Consider the following 17,613-nt stretch of genomic DNA (forward strand, 5'->3'; position numbering starts at 1 on the left):
CTACTTTCTTCCTCTTTTCCTCAAAATGTCTCGGCAGCCATTTCCTCCTCATAACTTCTCAGGAGCCAAGTTTTGGGGTTTTGTTTGTTTGCTTGTTTGTTCATTTTTACCAATTCTCTCTTTCCTCACTTCTGTCTCCGAGGCCAAAGTGTTTTCCTTCACTCGCCTTCTGCCTGCTTTTCTCATTCCCTCATTCCATCAAACATCATCTTGTACAACTTCAGACTCACCTTCTACAACATGAAGTACACCTGGCTTCCTTGGGCTCCCTTTTTTAAACAAGCAGGAACTCAGACAATCCCAAAGCTGTTTTAGATTCACAGAAAAATTAAATGGAAGAAGGTACAGAGATTTCCTATATACTCCCTGCCTCTCAAATGCACAGCTATCAACACCATCAACATCCCACACCAAAGTGGTACATTTGTTCCAACTGATGAACCTACACTGACATGTCATTATCACCTCAAGTCTACAGTTTAAATTAGGGTTCCCTCCTGATGTGTCACACTGGGTTTGGCAAATGTATAATGCATGTAACCACCATTGTAGTATGACACAGAATAGTTTCACTTCCCTTAAAACCCTCTACGTTCTACCTATTCATCTCTCCCACCTCTTTTAGCCCCTGGAAACCACTAATGTCTTTAATGTCTTCACAGCTTTGCTTTTTCTAGAATGTGATATAGTTGGAATCACAGTATGTAGCCTTTTCAGAATGGCTTCTTTCACTTACACATGTGCATCTGCATGTCTTTCTATGGCTTGATAGTTCGTTTCTTTTTAGTGCTAAATAATACTCCATCATCTGGATGTACCAAGTTTATTTATCCATCACACACTGAAGGGCATCTTGATTGCTTCCAAAGTGTTGGCAACTATGAATAATGCTGCTATAAATATCCATGTGCAGGTCTTTGTGTAGATATAAGTGTTCAACTCAATTGAATAAATACCAAGGGGCATAATTGTTAGGTTGTATGGTAAGAGTATGTTTACTGTAAGAGTTTTACAAAAAATTACCAAACTGTCTTCCAAAGTGGCTATACCATTTTGCATTCCACCAGCAATGAATCAGAGTTCCTGTTGCTCCACATCCTCACCAGTATTTTGTGTTGTCAGTGTTTTGGATTTGTGCCATTCTAATAGGTATGTAGTGGTATCTCATTTTTGCTTTAATCTGCAATTCCCTAATGACATATGATATTGAGCATCTTCTCATATCATTTGACTTATTTGTCATCTGTATATCTTCTTTGGTGAAGTGTCTGTTCAGATATTTTGCCCATTTTTTACTCAGGTTGTTTGTTTTCCTATTGTTGAGTTCTAAGAGTTCTCTGTTTACTTTGGAAAACAGCCTTTTATCAAATGCGTCTTTTGCAGATATATTTTCCCAGTCTGTGGCCTTACTATTTCTTAATTCTTTGATAACTGCCCCACCCCTATTTATTCTCCTAAAACTGCTTTTCCCAAGGTCAGCAGCAACAATCTCACATACAGACTGGTGATGGTTGCACAACGCTCTGCAAATACTCAAAAACCACTGAATCATGCAGTTTAAATGGGTGAATTTTATGATCTGTGCTATTGACTTATATCTCAAAAAAGCTGATACATATATACACACACACACACACATAATACATCTATGCATATATACATACACAGAGCCGTAGAGAAAGGGGAGATGAGAGAGAGATAAAAAACATGAAAACAAATGGATTTTCTCATGCATCTGTCCTTGAGCTGGCTGCTGTATTCTGTGAGTCCTTCATCCCTTGTTTGAAACACTCTCTTCTGCAGGCTGTTGTTGTGCTCTTATTCTAGTCCTCCTGTCTCTCAGATGGCTCCCACCCTGTCTCTGTACCTGGCTCTTCTCTCTTATCCCCACCAAATGTGGAGCCTTCTATAAATATCTGTATGTGTTTCCTCTTCTGTGTATTCTCTAAGTTACCCATTTCCTCTTTCCACTTCAGTTATTTATTCTCTTTTGATGACATCTATCTACATACATCCTATCATAATCCTACTCCTAAAACTGAGACTTGACATTGCCGGTTGTCTTTGCCTGGATGTCCTTATTCACAGTTAAATTTGACCTCTACATAGAGGCAATTGTTTCATACTACTTGTCTCTAAGTCTCTCCTGGGAGAAGATGTCTGTGGAACTAAGATTTGGGAGGGTGGAGCTGGACTGCTGGAATTTCAGCCTTAGAAAAGAGAAGAAGCAGGGGCACCGGGGTGGCTCTGTCAGTTAAGCATCTGCCTTCGGCTCAGGTCATGATCCCAGGATCCTGGGATGGAGCCCCATATCGGGCTCCCTGATCAGCGAGGAGCCTGCTTCTCCCTCTCCCTCTGCTGCTCTCCCTGCTCATTCTCACTCTCTCTCAAATAAGTAAATAAAATCTTTAAAAAAAAAAAGAAAGAAAGAAAAGAGAAGAGAAGAAGCAGACCTTTGAGAGAATAATGCCAAATTAAATGCCATATTCACCCACATTATTAAGGCTTTCAAGCTATCTGCTTTTCTCTGTCTTTCTCAGCAGAGCCAGCCGTCTCTACTTCCTAACCTGCTATTCACTCCTTAGCTCACTGAAATCTGGCTTTTGTTTCTACCACTTCTTGAAACCATTTTGGCAAAAATCATCAAGACAACTTCAGTGAAAATCCCATGGACAGTTTAGTCCTTGTCTTACCAGAAAAAGCTTTCAACTTTACATTCCTTTCAGAAATACAGTTCTTTTCTTTCCATGAAACAGGCATGTTGGGTTCCTGTCCTAGACTACTTTTAAAAAAATCTTATCTTACTTTTTTTCATTGTTTCCTCCTCTACCTTCCCTAGCGTTTTTCTATGATCTTCCCTCAGATCTTTCCTTTAATCTACATGCTTTCTAATGGTGCAGCCTATCTCTTATTCCCGTTTACACATTGATGAATATTTTTTCTATCTTGAGCATATATCTGCTCTTGGGCTCAGATCCCTGAATTCCTCCCTGGCTGGACATACCTCAAGTTGCTCTTCAACTGGCAACTCAAACTCAAGTGTCTAAAACTGAGCTCTTTACCACCCATCCCCAACCAATTTGTTCCTACTCTTGTCCAAACAATATTTGTGGAATGCATAGAAGAGGGAAATAAAAGGGGGGATGGGAAAATAAAAAGACAAGAAGCAGAGAAACTGTGAGTTTAGAGAGCACAATATTAAGACCCATTAAACTGTTCTGCAGTATTTATTCATGGTCAGAAAGAACTACGGTTTAAGATAATGCTTTAAGTCATATTTCAGGAAAACTATGTCCCCCCACTTTGGCATTTGCCCTTCCTTTTTGGATGTCCTTTCAATCGGGGCATACTTTAAAGAGTATCATTCTAACTTGTTTGCCTAATCGACCCTAATTGCTTGTACTACTGCACAATCTAGTCCTCAGCAATAAGGAAGACAGCTTCAGGTTTATACGTTGTTGCTGATAGAAACACCACAAAGATTCAAGGCCAACCTTACTAGCAACTTTTTTTTTAACCAAATACATACAAAGCACTAACAACGTATGTGGCATTTTCTAAGCGCTCCTCATGCACATGGATTTTTACAACCTACAACGGTACAAGGTAGATTCTATTATCTCCATCCCCTTGTCATAGATGGAGTAACTGAAGCACAGGGAAAAACATGCCAAAAGTCACATAGGGAAGAAAGTGCCTGAGACCAAATTTAAACTCAAGCAGTCTGGCCCCAGAACCTAGGCCCTTAACCACTAGGTCACACTGTTTCTCTGATGGGTGAATAAGTGATTACACAGTTAGTATGATTTCATGGGGACTAGGAAGGCTCAATTTCTTTGAATGGGCACTCTTATCATATCATTTTGCTGATGTCTAAAATTCCAGGTCAGAGCTTAATCCCTTTAGTGAAACACAATGATCTCTATTCAAATGCAAATATAACCTTATCTGTCCTTTATACTTTAGTACAAATTGATTTAGCAAGACTTTTTGTGACAGCAGATTTTGATGGGGAGGGTGTCCAGAGGAGACACTGAGACTGAGATTATAAAGTAGAAGCATTCAGGGGAGAGAACGGGTGGGGGGAAGGGAGATTGCGGATGTGATTGGCATCTCAGGCTTGCCTGAACTGGCTACATAGATTTGGGGGAAGTTTCACTTTGTGTGGGAGGAGGAGGGATAGAGACATTTCATTTTTCTTTGATGTACTAGAGGTTTCAATATTTCTACATAAGTAAGAATGTTAAAAAAAAACAAAAACAAAAACTAAATTTGCCAGAGATCAGAGAAGGTACGAAGATTTTAACCTACAGGGTAAACACCCTAGGAGGTTGTGGAGTCATTACAAAGCAAACCTTAAATCTGTATGTTCACCAAGCTTCACCTTCTGAAAACAAAAAAATTATTTATTTGAGAGATAGAGAGACTGCCTGTGGGGTTGGGGGGGGTGTTGTGCTGAGAGAGAAGCAGACTCCCCGCTGAGCAGGGCTTGATCTCCTGACCAGGAGATCATGACCTGAGCCCAAACCAAGAGCCAGACACTCAAATGACTGAGCCACCCAGGCATCCCCCAAGCATCATCTTTAAAGTGAGAAAATAGTAAGTCCCACTCCCTAGTTCTCAAAATGTATAGATGACAAATTATAAATTTATTTGGAAATAAATCCATTTTTTTTTCATTATGGATTTTTTCCAGCAATTTGGAGTGGGGATGGGTGAAGAGGCTGCACCTTTTAACATCATATTTGAGTTATGAACCAACTGGTATAAAGAAGAAATCTGGAGTCAAATTAAACAAGTTTGGTATTCTTCTGTGTGTCTTACTTCAGTAAATGCTGAAACTAAACTCAGGATAACATCTTTTCATCAGTATCGTATTTGGAGTGAACAGATAAGAAGTGGCATCGGGTCTGGATCAGTACCCTGAGCAGTGTACGTGCAGCCAGACGGACAGGTGTGTGCTACATGGAACAACACAACCTTTTCTTGCATTCTTTTACTTTTGTCTCTCAATTCAGCAATTAAAATACTTGTGATGCCTAACAAATCAAGCTATAATTTTCTGACAATTATCATATCTAGATAGAGTAACAAGATCAGCGAAGACACGTTCATTGAAATACCCATTGGGCCACAGACATCGGCTGTGTTTGGGATCAAATCAGGCTATTAAACCACCGGCCAGAGCGTATGTGATTTGCATGAGTAATTAGAAATGATTAATAGAATACCTTGCTTAATTAAACTTATCTCATAAGGGCACCTATTGAAAACTCATAAGCTTGACAATTCATAATCACCCTCGATATGTTGGGTATAATATTTTGGGGCTGTAATGAAGGGTTTTTTGACTATTTAACACAGATATGATTTAATGGCACAAGCCACACTATCTTAGGAATTCCAGAATTCTATAGAAGAGAGTGGAAGACACAAAATGATGATGTTTCAGGAACACTATAACTAAGAAGGGAATGCAGGTTGTTTCAGTGAGCCCAGCTGCTAGGATGTCTAGCTCTTGAATATTGGAAATCCAAGACTTAAGAACAATATTACTGTTTCAGTCAGTTCTGGTTGCTACAATATAATAGACTGGTCAGCTTAAACAACAAATGCTTATTTCTCACCAGTCTAAAGGCTAAGGGTGAGACTGAGGTCCTGGCAGATTTCACTCTGGTGAGAAATGCTTCCTGATTTGTATGTGGCTTCCTTTTAGGTGTATCCTTACATGGTGGAGAGGGGGAAATCTAGCATCACTTCCTTATTTAGTTTTATTTCAATAGTGGAGATGAAGAATAAGACAAAAAACTTAAGGATCTGCTGGATACCAGTAATAGAGTGAATGTTGCCATAAATACAAAAGAGAATAAAGCTTATGTTTGAATTTAAAGCATGTATCATAGAATGAGAAAAATGTTTTTAAGAAACACATACTTATTTCAACTAACTTAGCTATGATCTTTGTCAGAGAAGACGAGGTTAGAGCAAAAATTCAAGAGGTAGAAGAGGCACTGACAGACACAGCTTGAAGACTTACAAATGCTCTAGTTTCCAAAAGGCACAATGTCGTAACTATCTTTTTCATATTCACTGGTAGGAGTCTTTCTTACCTTTTAGAGCAACCTTTTCTTAATTCTAATGTTTTCTCTCTTTTTTTTTTAAGATTTTATTTATTTGACAGAGAGAGACACAGCGAGAGAGAGGGAACACAAGAGGGGGAGTGGGAAAGGGAGAAGCAGGCTTCCTGCTGAGCAGGGAGCCCAATGCAGGGCTCGATTCTAGGACCCTGGGATCCTGACCTGAGCTGAAGGCAGACGCTTAACGACTGAGCCACACAGGCGCCCCTAATTCTAATGTTTTCTGAAGCTGATCTCTCTTTGTTCCCTTCTTTCTGTTAGTTGTCTTCTTCTACTGTTTTTAATTATCTTCCCTACTTCTTATCTGATAATTGCCTCAGTATGACCCAATAACCAGACATTTTTGATGGTCCCAATAATTACTAAAATACAAAATATATATTTAATCTTCAGTGTGGAACACATCAGTTTTAAGTTAAAAATAATTTTTTTCAAAGTACTTCCCCAAGACTATTTTTAAATAAATGCTTTTTAGTAGATTGATGGACAGGCCAAGGAGAGTGGATTTAAGGAATTGGATGGATGAGCATTGAGAACCATTATCGTCTTCTCCAACAGGCAATGATGAGATTACCCATGAAATTGTTTGCTTATATGTTTAGCAAAATGGTTGATTGCATACCCTGCTCTAAATATATTATTCCATGCTTGTATCAGGATCTGAGTGCTAGAAAACTTCCTTTCGGTAAACAATGAATCGTACCAGCATGTGGCAATTTTGAGTTGAAAAGTAACTTCAAGACAGCCATCTGTGCTGGTAAGTGAGGGAACTCAGCTTCTTAGCAAAGGCAAATGCATTTGTCATATGCAATACAGCAGCTTTTACTTCTGTATCAGAAAAGCACACTACTTCAGAAATTATTTTTGAATAAAAAATAGAATAAAATAGCAAAAAAAAAAGTCATTTGGATAACAGCAAGGTATTTATTCAGATCTAAGGTTTATATTGTTAATCCAAACAACAAATGTGCTCAGAGTTGTCATTCAAAGGGTCATGAAGTGTGTTTTGAAGAGGAGACACCTACATGGGGTTTAATTAATCCATTTTTCTCATGAATGGTGCCAGTTTTCAGCTTGAAGCCTTCCCTTTCTCCTCTACCAAAGCAAATCTGACTTTAACAATGCACTTGAACTCTATATAATATAAAAAGCAAGTATATCTTAAATCTCTTTATGTGAAGGTGTGTTTAGACAAAGCCCCTAATCTCAAGAAGTGTCTAAAGTCTATTTGAGAAGATAGAGCACAAAAATCAGAGCAAGGAGGTAGAATGTGGCAATTACTGTAAGCAAAGATATTTAGTCTAAAAATTGTAGTATTTTTGTGTATTTTGCTACAGGGCATATTTTCTGGCATTACTTATAGGTATCAATCTCCATCCACATATATACAAGAAATATTCATTTCTAAGCCTAACAGTTTTGCTACAGATCACTAAGGAGCTCCAAAAACTACCCGAAGCCTCTGAACTTTTTTTTTTTTTTTTTCGGTTAAAATCTCTTAAGGACTAGATCTTTCTCAGTTTTGTATCTCTTGTAGCACTACTGTATTAACAGGGGCTCAATAAACACTTGCCCAGGGGAGTTGAGATACAATGAATCTAGTTGAATGAACTGGTATTTAAATTAGCCAATTCTCTTCTCAGCATGGGCAAGCCATTGATTCTACATATGCAAATGGAAGGTGGGGGGGGGTGGATGGATCATTGGGCTCAAATGTTGAGGATCTCATTAAGGAAGGGTAGAGGATTTATGTGTAGGGGAAAGGATATAGATCATTGTTCCAAAGACCCTTGATGAGTGGTTTATGATGAGCCAAGGGAGAGATAATCTAGATCCATAGCAGATAGTACAGTGAAAAGAGCATTGATCTATTATGATCTTGAGCCTGCCATTAATTAGTGGTAAGAATTTAGATAATTTCCTCAACCTTTGTGAAATCCAACATCCTCATCCATAAAAGAAAATTGAGTGGCGTTTCAACTAGGTAATTTCTATCACCTCTTAAAGTTCTAAGAATCTGTGATAGCATCATCCAAAATATGTTCTGGAAGTAAATGTTCTGTGAGAATGTGTTTATCAGAAAAGAAGTTCGCTAAACACTGGGATAAAAAAGGATTTTGTTTTTTAAAAATCATAGGACTTTTAATGATTTAGCATACTAATGTGCATTTTGTGACTCTACCATAGGATCCCATCAAGCTTATTTGACTATGAAATTCTTTATTTTTATGTAAAGCCTATTAACAACTAAAGGCATGGTCACATTCCACAGAATGGAGTTTGGGAAATTCACCTTTATGATTTTGAAAATTCCCTGATAGCCCTTAGACAGAACTTGTCACAGCAATTATTATTCCAGCTAATTCCATACATCCTTACTAAGTACCTCCCATGTGAAAATTCTTTCAAACATAACCTTGCTCAACTGTCACAACGAAAGGTCTAAGATAGACCTTATTATCTCATATTACAGGTGAAGTAATAAGAGTTCTGAGGGATTACATGACTTGACCAATGTGACAAAATTAAGAAGTAAAGCTAAAATTATAAATTAGTATTCTGACTCTACAGTGCTGTCTACTTTGCCTCCCAGCCTTTTACTACCACCAAAATCACACTTTTACCTTGAGGTGGGTTTCTCTGGATGCAATAGCATTTCACAGGGGACAATGTCCCTGGGCCTCTCAGAAGAAAACAAGAACTACCATTCATGAACAATATGATGGGGGGAGGTGGCAGAGCCCTGTAATATTTAACGGTTCAAACACTCAAGGGGGATTTTTGGGGAAAACTTTTCCTGAATTACTCCCAGTGAGTCCATACACATCATATTATAAGAAAGGAGGAAAAAATAAGGACATATATTCCCTCTTGAGAAGTTTATTCTTTGAGCAGGAACTTTAATATTTATTTGTGTAAAATTTGTGAAACTGATGTATTTTTCAATCACTTCCTTGCCATGAACTTACAGTCCTAAAGAGGGCTGAATTGTTTATGACTCTTCTTCAAGAAGAATCTCATTCTTATTTCATAAAGAGGAAAATGATGAGTTATCAAATTAGTGGCTAGAGAATCCTTAACAATCTAGTAATTGCCCAGGATTCGAAGACAGACATCTCAATTCTGTTGTTTCTTAACCTATGGCATGCTACTCTACAACCTGAGTGTTCTATTTCCCTGGCTTTTGAGTGGACAGTAACATGGATCTCAGCAAGCATAGGTTTTCTAATGGATCAAAAATAATTAGAAATAAAGAGTACAGAAAAAGGATAAATAATCAGCCATAGCTGGGTAAGGAACTTTTTGATAAACTTACAGAAGAATTACCCTCAACCAAACATATATTGAATTTACTATTTCATAGTTATAGATACATTCAATCAAGAGACAAGAAAATTCCAAAACTGAGCTTTCCCAAACTGAGGTTTTACTCCCAAATAAATCATTTTAGAGAAGTCACTGAAGTAACAGCTTATTTAGTGTCTTTTCAAAATAAGAAATTAATACATCTTGAAATTTTATAACCAAACGATAGGTCCGAGGCCTACATTTTGACAGCATTTAATTTCATCACAGCCTTCATTGACTACACTATATTTTCCACTGAATCAGTGCATTCTGTCTCCCAAAAAGTCACATAACAAGAAGTGATTAGAATAGGAAAGGAAGAAATGACTAGTGGAAGAGTCAGGCAATATTCTATGCCTTACTTTCGCCATTTGCAACCCAGGGCAATCTAGGGCTCATTATTCTTATTTGTTAATGAGTTGCAACCTATATAAACAAAATCCTCTAATATGTTGCAATTAAGTGGTATCTATTTCAGGTAAGGAAGTTCTTAAAGAAGCTTCTGGTTTTTCCTTGTTTCTGAGTTTTCTAGAATTGGCCCTTGATAAAAGAGCTATGAACTTGAAAACAACCAAACCCAGCAAAGAGATCAAATGACCCTATGTGACCATTGACTACAAAGCCCCGTGGGACACAAAGGGGTGGTTCTGACCTCTGCCAGACTTACCCAGAGAGAACATCTTGCAGTTGATAGACTCAAATCCAAAGTCCAGAGTCCTACTATGGACTCTTTCACAGAGGTCATTTGGCTTTGGCAACTAACTTAACCCTTCTAAGCTGACTCTTCATCTGGGGCCATAGCTCTGGCCTTGCCTTCTTCACAGGGTTGTAAAGAGGATCAAATACAACAATATATGAGAGTATTGGAAAGTGTAAAATGCTATAGAAACGGACACATACAGCACCTAGTCTATAGGATAGCTGACCCCATTCTATGTCTGTACAAGTCACCTTCTCTATGGTGACATCTGAGATTCTTTTATTTAAAGAAAGGCCGAATAGAACAAAACCTATGCCAGGAACATGGGCATGCCTGGGAAAGATGATTGCAGCTATTGGTGCAAGATACCTGCATCACTTCCTCAGCAGATTTACTAGACTCTATTGTGAAGCAAAATGCATTCAGCTTGTGGTATTCTCTATCCCAGAGCTGTCGTCTTCCAGCTTTAGTGCATGGCTGAGACCCACACAGCGTCCCCCATGGTAAAGGCATGGAAGAAACTGACATGACAAGTAGGAGAGGCTAAAGGGCAGGTTTGTCCCTGGGAGTGTGGTGTGATGCCATTAAAAAAAGGATAAACTCCTGTCACAAATTTTCCGGTGCCAGGGCAGCCGGCCATTATGGAACTAAACAGGATTTATATGGGAATAAGAACTTAGTCATTATGCATCGTATCTTAATAACCTGTGCTGCCTCAGGTCCCTTTCAACAGGAGGCTAGAGCCAAATAGTATCTAAGTATCTAAGAAACATTAAAAAGACATTTCAGGTATCGTTAAAATATTTCAAGTGCTGACAACAGAAAATCCAAAGTTCACTGCAAAATCCTTTCCTGGGTAAGAAGTCCCATCCAATTTCCCAGAGTCTCCCAAAGAGCTTCTCAAAATAATCAAACTAGCAAACATGTCCCTGTTGCTTCTAACCTCCAGCTCCAGCTGATCACTTTTACTGATCCATCCCTGCTCATCCTAATACTCTAGCTCCTTTTCCAGAGCTCTACAAGCTCTAACTTTTATACCAATCTATCATTTTCTAGCTCTTTTTAATTCTGATGCTAAACCCACTCTCCAGACATAAAAAAAAAAAAAAAAAACAAACAAACCAAAGACAAACACCACAAACAAACTTCAGACACCAGTAGGTTGTTCCCCAGCAACACAGTTTCTTTCTGGGGCGCCTGAGTGGCTCAGTTGGTTAAGCGTCTGCCTTTAGCACTGGTCATGATCTCAGAGTCCTGGGATTGAGTTCCATGCCCTGCTCCTTGCTCAGCAGGAAGTCTGCTTCTCCCTCTGTGGGCTGCTCCCCCTGCTTGTGCTCTCTCTCTCTCACTCTGTCAAATAAGTAAATAAAATCTTTTAAAAAAAGTTTCTGTTTTAGAAAGTGGTCTGGAGGGGAGGAGAGAAGAAACTCTAAATAAATTTATATCCTTCAATTTCCAGCTACACCTGGGCATGTGGGAAAAGTCTGATCATAGAAAAAAGGCATCTGTTGAAATATAAGCACATTGATACTCATGCGGAGTTGAAATACACTGAACATCAGTGAGTTTCCAGGACAATGTGTTTATTTGAGAAATGCGGAGTACTGGAGAGGTACTGTGGAAGTTCCCAGAGTTGGACAATGGTACTATGATTCTGCTTCCCACACCATTCTTTCTTCCTCTGTGTGTCAGTAATAAGAAACTAACTAAAACAAGCACGTGTATGCAGGTACGCATATGGGCACAAGTTATGAGGCATTATCCATTGTTAGATTTTAATTAAAAATACACAATTAATACAATTTTGATTCCATGATTAAAAAATATTTTCCCTCCAGGTGATTTTAGATAACATTTTATAGTGCCATGCTTTTACTTTTATGTTTTCCTCTGCAGCTGAAGTTCTGACTTCTCATTAACTGGGTCAGTAAGCAATCACTAATGAAAATAAACAAAAAACCCTCATTAAAAATAATCTTTCAGCATGAAGTTTGAGAACCCAAGTCTTCCTTCATGTCAGCAGCACATAACTGTCTCTGGGATGTACTTTTCCTGTCCTCTGACTAAAAGTGACATCAACTTGGTTCCTGGGTCATGGCCTCTACTCTGGCTCACTCCAGTTTGTCAGCAGCACAATCCCTAGATGCTCTACTTCAGTGATTTCTGGGAAGCAGGAGAGAAAACAGCCAGGCTCTTATGCAAACTGGAGTGAGACATGGAATTATTATTTAGTAGCATTTTTCCCCTTCCCATTTTACCCTATCTCTCCACCTGCCAAGAGCCTGTTCAGAGTTTTTATAGGATAAGATCATTGAGAACTAGTTTTCCTCCAAGATATGTTATCACTCACAGTCACAAGAAGGATGTTCTGTTCCCAAGACCAGAGAAAGAAGGTTTTAAATAATTTATCTTGCAAGAGTCTGAGAATGATATGTTGGTTTGCTGAGACCAATAGGGCTAAGAAGATGCAACTGGGAATCAGGAGGGGGGAAAAAAAAAGATCTTGTTTTTTCAGGGACCCATGGCAGGCTTAACCTGGTGTTGTATCTGGCATATAGAAAAGTGTCCAATAACTGCTTGAGGAGTTGAGTATGGCTACCTGGAGGTCCTAAAGGAGGGAAGCAATAAAGGGCAGGAATCTATGCCGCAGGCTAAGAAGGAAGCCAGCTGTTGGGCTGACGGGAAGTGAAGACTGCAGAGCCAGTTAGGAACAAGCTCAGAACCCGCTTTCCTTCCCTTTAACCACATTACTGCCAAGGCACGCCTGGTTCACCACTTTGAGAAACTCGGGAATCCAGAAAGAGCAACAATGAATTTGAGGTTACCACTTTGATCCTGTGGATAAACTGGTGCTTGGGAATCTCTGTGGTCAGGGAATTGGGAGCCCCCATGCGGCCTATCTGTCATGATCCCTCAGCTGGCCAGCTGGGTAAGCCACACTCCAGCCCCTGCGGCCTTCACTTCTTATCTGTGAGATGAGTGAGTGGACTAAATGGATTCCTGAGACCCTTATGCCTTAAAAATCCTCTTCTCCAACTGCCATGGGAAGTCTGTGAAAGAGCAGGGGGGCCACAGATTGCATGAAACTATTTCATGGGCTTCATGTCACTTAATCCTTGTATCGTCCCTACAAATTACATATTATTCCCCCCACCACCTTTTTTAAATAGGAAATCCAAGGTGTATAATGGTTATAGAACATGTCCAAGGTCACGCCACTAGTAAATGGCAAAGCTGGGAATCTAACTCAGAGCATACTTATCGTTGCAAATTTGATAGACAGATTAACAGGAAGCAGCCTCGGTCTCATTCTGAAAACAACAATAAAAGGATGATCACTTTAGATTGCATCCTGGTGCTTAAAATAGAACTGTGACACGAATTGTCATGAAATGATTATTTTTTCCCTTGTGCCAAATATAAATAAGTGGGAACTGCCATTGAAACCTGAGAAAAATCTCTGTAGGGTTTTGAAATCATCATTGGATATATAATATAAGGGTACTAAAACTCCATTAACCCCTGCTCTTGCTTCAATCAACAAAACTTTACTGAGACATCAAGTGTGGACTGAATGCTGAATGGAGAACTCTAGTCAGCTTATCTTAAAATCCTGGTAGCATGTAGAGGGAATAACACATGGAGTTCATGTTCATGAAAATAAAAATAGGGAAGAAAGGATTTTAACTTGCCTAAACTAAAACTGAGGGTTATAAACATACCTACCTACATATATATCTGGATTTACATGTATGTACATATATCAGAATTTACATATGTGTACACAAACATATTTTAGAATTCATATATATCCACATCCATCTATTTTTAAGATCCAAAAAAATGACTGGATGTTGGATAAAAAGTTATATCAGGATCAGTAAAGAATCACTTTTTTATGGGCTAAACCTGAGGAAATTGATCCCAGGTTGTCCAAGAAGATGGAGAGGGAATTTCTGTATTGGATCATATAATTTCTAGTTATTACACACACACAGAGTTCAAATTTTAATTAAATTTTATTTGTTAGGGCCTACCTGATTTCATCATGTACTAATAGCTTTTTTAACTGTATACTTTAAACCATATACACATACAGATCTTTATGTATACACACATACACTTAGGTGTGTCTATCAATCCCTCTCTCTCCATCCCTCTACCAAGTGGATTTCCCACTGTAAATGGGCAACTATAAACTAGACAGACTGACATAAGTCCTTCATGTTTTATAATCATGGAAACATCATCTAGACCTTGGACTTCCAACATGTGAGTAATGTATCTGTCAGACACAGAATTAATCAAAATCATGAATGCGTATGCGCTGCGTGCCTGGTGCTATGATGGGCACTCACAGGAAACAGACATGGCTACGCTGCATTCTGAAGCCTTCACCTCAGACTAGGGCAGCATCAGCTCTGTTAGGTGAAATGTCTGAGGAAATGCTGACAAACTGTATACTCTCTGTAGGGACTTTGGGGTCTTGCTCAACAGTAAAACTCAATGACTGTTCCATTTTTGGGCAAACAACAAGAATATTCTGTCTACTCAATCTTTCTCTTCCTTTTGAGAATAAAAACCACCACTTTCTTGAAGCTGGGCTTCCCCAATGAGGAAAATATGACTCTACATGAAGTTAGGGAATGAAAAGATAGGTATTTTATAGACACAAGATGGTATAGGTTGTCATATTGCTTTGAGAAGTTATACCCAATTACTCAGCCTTCCTAAAAATCTTATAGAGACTCAGGCTGTGCCAGGGTCAATCACTGTCAGGGGACTTGTTTTGTGTCCTTGGCTGCTATAGTCATTTTTGTTCAGCTTTTTTCCTTCATCTTTTTTTTTTTTCTTAGTACATTATATGCCTTGATTGTGACAATATTTCCTATTATAACTGAGCATTGAGGTTTTTTTTCTAAGGTGCTGATGAATGTATCCTCATTTGAATAAGTATTTTATAACTGGATAGATAAGCAAGAGTTCTATGCAAAGCATTGTTTTTAGTATTGTCATTCCCCATGTCCCCCCAACACATATCCACCAAGGAGTGGGGGATGTTTTTTTTTTCTTTTTTCCATTTAATTCTCAGCCATCTGTCTATTGTCATAATATCCCTTTACTAATGGATAGACACATATATAGATGGGTAGATGTCAGAAAACAAGTAAGATTGAGGAAGAGGAGGATCTAGAATTTCTTACCACATTGGCTGTGAGATGGTTAAATAGCAACACCCCCCAGATTGCTGAAAAGGGTATCTGTAATGTTGTTACTTTCATCTTAGATGTCATCAGAGCAGTGGCTCTCTTCACCAAAGAGAATAGAATAAGATCTTTCCTTTTGCTATTATTAACACAAGTCAAGGAAGGAGCCGCAGGACCAGCCAAATAGAAAAATAAACTCATTCTTGGTGTTAATATAAAGCACAGGGCACAGTCTTGCTCTGCAGGGCACAGCCCAGAGTTCAAATCTTGGTTCTACTACTTTTTATTTCCCTGGGAAAACTACTTATCCCTTTCAACTTCATTTTGCTTTATTTAAAAAAAAATGGGATTAAAAAAATCACTTCTCAGAATTATGAAGGTTGACTAAGAAAATTATGTAAAATACAACAAGGCAGCTGACAGTAAGTGCTCAATGAATGTGAATTCCCTTTTCCCCTACTCTGATCACATTTGGGAGTGACAAAAACCTGTAATTTTGGTAGACTTTGGTGAATGCAAAGACAAGGGCCATCTACAAATAATAAAGATCCCAAATGTCACTCATAATAAAACATGAGTTAGAACTCGGTGGGACACATAGAAAGATGGGTAGAAGCAAGATAGTACAAAGTGATGACAAGTGGTAATCTGGTTAAAGATTATCACCAGGATCTTTGGCAGGAGGAAAAAGAGATTGGTATTTCTCCAGAAAAGGAGTTTGTGAGGTCATATTGTATAAGGGTTAGGAGCATAGACTAGGGAACCTGAGGGCCTGCTTTTGAATACAAGTTCTACCATTTATTAGCTATATTATCTCGAATAAGTTGTTTTACTTCTTTGTTCCCCACTTCAAGATGGAAATAATAGGAATGGAAATTCAAGGTGTGGTTTTTAGGGTCACCTGCATTAATACATGCAAAATGCTTAGATGAGCGCTTGAGACATGGCAAACACCATTCGACAGTGTTACCCTGTCTGTGTGCATGCTCAAGATGTTATAATACAATGCAAATAGTTGCCACTTCAGAGTAGGGACCAGTCATTTCTGAATAAATCAATTTGTCTTTCTCATAAAGCCCATGGCTCTTGCAGATAATTCTAAACAGGGGCCAAGGCTGGGGCAGGGGCAATCATACCTAATTCAGAAAACATATGATGCCCAGAATTGACAAAACAGTACCATTCCTTAAAGTGGTGTTTCTCAGAGCATGGAATTTTTAGGCCACTTGCCTCAGAATGACCTGAAACAGGTGTTTAAAATGTAAATTCCAAGAGCCTATTCCTAAGGTGACTATATACTTGATTGTTCAAACCTGGACATTTTTGAGAGTGAAAGGCTTTGCTGTAAATAATCATGCCAGGTTAACAAGCATAAAATACACTGCCTGGGCAACACAGAACACAGGGTGCTCCTACATATCCCAGATCTGTAGCATTTTTGGGACTGAGTCTCAGAAATTTGCATTTCTATAAGTTTCCAAGATGATTCTTTTGCAGTGTTAAGTTTGAGAAAAGCTGTCTTAAATTGTGCTGTTTTAACAAAATTTAATTAATTCAGGGATTCTGTGAATTATATACCATATTTCCATTTCCTGAGTTTCATATCATACTCCTACTTCTACTTGTGATGGGGAAGAAAGAAAAAGGGAAGGGGAGGGAAGGACCATTTATTGACCATCTACTTCTGCTAAAGCTTTTCCTCTCCTTGGCAGGACAGTGTCTCGTGTAGTCTATAAAATAGTTCTACAGGTCTTTGTCTCCTCTTGAAATTGAGTGAACCCCATGTGATTATGGTATAGCCACACCACCCTAGCTATTTTAGCAATCAGCATTTTACCCCTACAAACTCCTTAAGAGACTGATCCTGGGAAGAAAGGAGGCAGTGATCAGCTAACTACCCATAAAAATAGAACAAAGTAGACATTCAATAGGAATGAACCTATCATGCTCTCATCCCTGCTTGCAGTAGTCACCACCAGCAGTATAAGCTTCCCAGTCATCTACCAGGGTATGGACTCAGTCTCATGGAGCTCTATGCCACCCATAATCTGACCTACGCTTCTGCCCCTTTTAGCTCCCTCCCCAAACCTTTCAATTGCCTTCTAACATTGTCTCTCATCAGCAAACTCTCCTTTACCGTCAACGTCAACATGCTCTTCTTATATTTGCCTTAATTGTAATGTAAGTATTCCTTGAGGTCACAGATGCCCTTGTAGTTCTC

Source organism: Callorhinus ursinus, unplaced genomic scaffold, assembly GCF_003265705.2.
Source record: "Callorhinus ursinus isolate GAN/ISIS: 27379988/994484 unplaced genomic scaffold, GSC_fseal_2.0 scaffold1, whole genome shotgun sequence".
In the NCBI taxonomy this organism is placed as follows: Eukaryota; Metazoa; Chordata; class Mammalia; order Carnivora; family Otariidae; genus Callorhinus; species Callorhinus ursinus.